Source organism: Chrysochloris asiatica, unplaced genomic scaffold (genome assembly GCF_000296735.1).
Source record: "Chrysochloris asiatica unplaced genomic scaffold, ChrAsi1.0 scaffold00027, whole genome shotgun sequence".
Taxonomy (NCBI): Eukaryota; Metazoa; Chordata; class Mammalia; order Afrosoricida; family Chrysochloridae; genus Chrysochloris; species Chrysochloris asiatica.
Genome location: NW_006408545.1, coordinates 5437846 through 5440927, shown reverse-complemented (window position 1 = coordinate 5440927; position 3082 = coordinate 5437846).

Below are 3082 nucleotides of genomic sequence, written 5' to 3'. Positions count from 1 at the left end.
TCCTCTTTTCAAAATATATATCTATATTCTGTTTGTCTTTCTTTTTCTAAATTTCTTTAGTGATAATATGGCAATTAGTCAAGGAATTTGAAAATGACATAATCTTTTCCTTTCTTAATTGTGAGTTACCTTTTTGGAAGACTCTGACATGAAAATCATCTTTATTGTGAGTATCTTTGGTTGTGCCACCTATTAACAAAAGTCAAGGTGCTGATATGAAGCAGTCTCTGAAAACACCTGATTTTAGAACATTTTGTAGTGGTAAATATGTCACTCTTTTAAGTCTGGCATTTTGGTCATATTTGCCATCCATTCAGCAGCAGAATATATTAAGATGCAGCATTCTTATGGATGTAGAGAATATTACAGGGTCTTGATAAGGTTTTGAGTCATATGCCAAAATTTAATTTTGGTTATGATTATGTGCCAGTTCCAACTCATAGCAACCTTGTACAGGATTTCCAAGGCTGTAAATCTTTATGGGAGCAGAAAGCCTCATCATTCTTCCATGAAAAATCCAGTAGTTTTGGACTGCTGACCTTGAGGTTAGCAGCCCAATTCTTAACAACTACGCTACCAGAGCTCTTAAAATTGTCCATTTCTGAAACACAGAAAATCAAGAAACACCACAAACCAACCAAACCCATTGCTGTTGAGTCAATTCAAGTTACAGCTACTCTATGCATTAGAATAGAACTAACGCCATAGGTTTTCTTGGAACTTTACAGAAGTAGATTGCTAGGACTTTCTTCTGCTGGGTAAGTTCTAATAACCAACTTTTCAGTGAGTAGCCAAGAGGAAACCTATTTGCATCACCCAGAGATCTAGAAATACCACCAAAACCAAACCAAACCCACTACCATCTCATTGATTCCACCACATAGGGACCGTAGAGGAAAGAGTAGAATGCCCCGTAGGGTTCCCAAGGCTGTAATCTTTACTGAAGGATGCAACCTCCTTTTCCTTCTCTAGACAGCTGGTGGGTTCAACATGCCACCCTTTTGGTTAACAGTTTAGTACTTAACCAGTGCATCACCAGGACATCACAGACCTCTAATTTATAACAATTCTACCTGTCAGTAAAGAAGCCCTGGTAGCATAGTGGATTACAAGCTGGGCTGCTAACTGCAAGGTCAGTAGTTCGAATCTACCAGTTAATCCATGGGCGAAAGATAAGACTTTCTGCTCCCATGAAGATGTACAGCCTCAGAAACATTATACAGGGTCGCTATGAGTCAGACCGATTCCACGGTACACAACCACCACCAACCACCTGTCAGTAGGTAAAACACAGTTTAAGGCTGGTCAATTTCAATACCATTCAAAAAGATCCTTAATGGAGTTAGGGGGATTGTAAATGTTTATGGAAATTTAGAAAATTCAAATCAATGTACCTTAAACAAGTAAGTAAAGCAAAACAACAGTGGGATGGTGGTAAAGCAGAAGAACAGATTGCAGCATAGTCAGGATTCTCACAGAGCCAGTTGTGTGCAGTGAGTGGATTCTTACTCATAGAGACACTGTAGGAAAGAATCTTTATAGGAGCTGATCACCAGGTCATTTCTCCAGTGGAGCGCCAACTGGTAGGTTTGAACTGCTGACCTTTTGGTTACCGGTTGAGGCTTAGCCACTGCACCATCTGTGCTCCTTCATAGAACGTGAGCGAGGTCGAAGCACTGCAGGCAAGAGCACCCTATGCAGTCATTTCATGTCTGTGTGGCCTGTCCACCAACTTTCTACACAGGGCAGGTGGTTTTTTCCTTGGAGACCCAAAACAAAAAAATCTCTTCTCTAATATGCCAATTTCATGGTCATCTCAGGTCAGCTCCCTTAGAAACATGTTTCATTTTCTATGAAGAAGAAGAGGGGGAAAAAAAATCAAGGCTGAAGCTATAACTAGTTAAAACGAGTTTACCAACATCTGCTCTCTGCTACCTTTTAAACCAATTAAATACCTTTCTCTGAATATTTTGCCTATTCCAGTCTGAAAGACCTTTAAAGACTGGTTTTATTTTTGTGTTTACATTCCTTTGGTTTTCATAATTTGCTTGATTTATTGCATTTTTAGTATTTATTTTAAGCCAAATGTTTTCATCTTTTTTATCCATTTTTATGACACTAATTTGTAGACATTTCGTAAAGTCCCATGAGAAACAACTAGACGGACGAACGTATTTCCAAACTCAGTGGACTGGGATTTTTTAAAATTTAAACTTCATAAAAGGTTTGCAATCAACAGTTGGCTACAAGTTGCCATCTGGGTTATTTTTTAGGATATTTTAATTGACTCCATTGTATGGAAACCAAGCTTGAATGTTAAGATGAGTTCATTGTTATACCTTTTATCACGCAATGTCCCTGTACACAAGACTTTCATGCCTTTGGGGTACCTCACTGTGTGGGTTTGTCTCCATTTAGGAAGGTTGATGACATACTGAATTGTCTAAGATCAGGAGTTCTAGATTGACACTTTGGAAAAAGAGAAAACAGCGAAGAACAAATTCTTTTTCTGTAAAGTGGGAAGTAGGAGTGGGACAACATTAACTGTAGCTCTTTTTGTTTCTAAAACTTCATAACTTGGTCAACACCAGCAAGATACTGAACTTTTAAATCCACCGCCACTGTCTCCTCAACAAATGAGACTTGAGCGATTTATGTAGAATTTTACTGGGTAAGCAAACCACAGTTCTCCTAAAGCTCACTAGAGATAAGTGTAGGCTCTCACTTCCTCAATGAAAACTTTGGGGGCAGAACTTGCTTTGGTCACCTCAAACAGCTTCAAACTCTGAAATATACAACCAGGTAGACCAAGCAATGGAATAATTTGCACCACTGTGTCCCATGAAAATATTTCAATGTTTAGTTTAGAAATTGCTAACTTGTGCTATTAACCTTTTGAGAAATGTGTAGTAATGTTTGTTTGGGGTTTGTTTTTGATTTATAACCATTTAGTAGTCCCCAGTTAGCTACCAGTACAGATTTTACCCCATGGGTAGGATTCTATTGTTAAGCCACATAACAAAGCACACTAATTCTGACACCACAAATGGAAAATATGAACCAAAAAGAAAGAAATTTACAC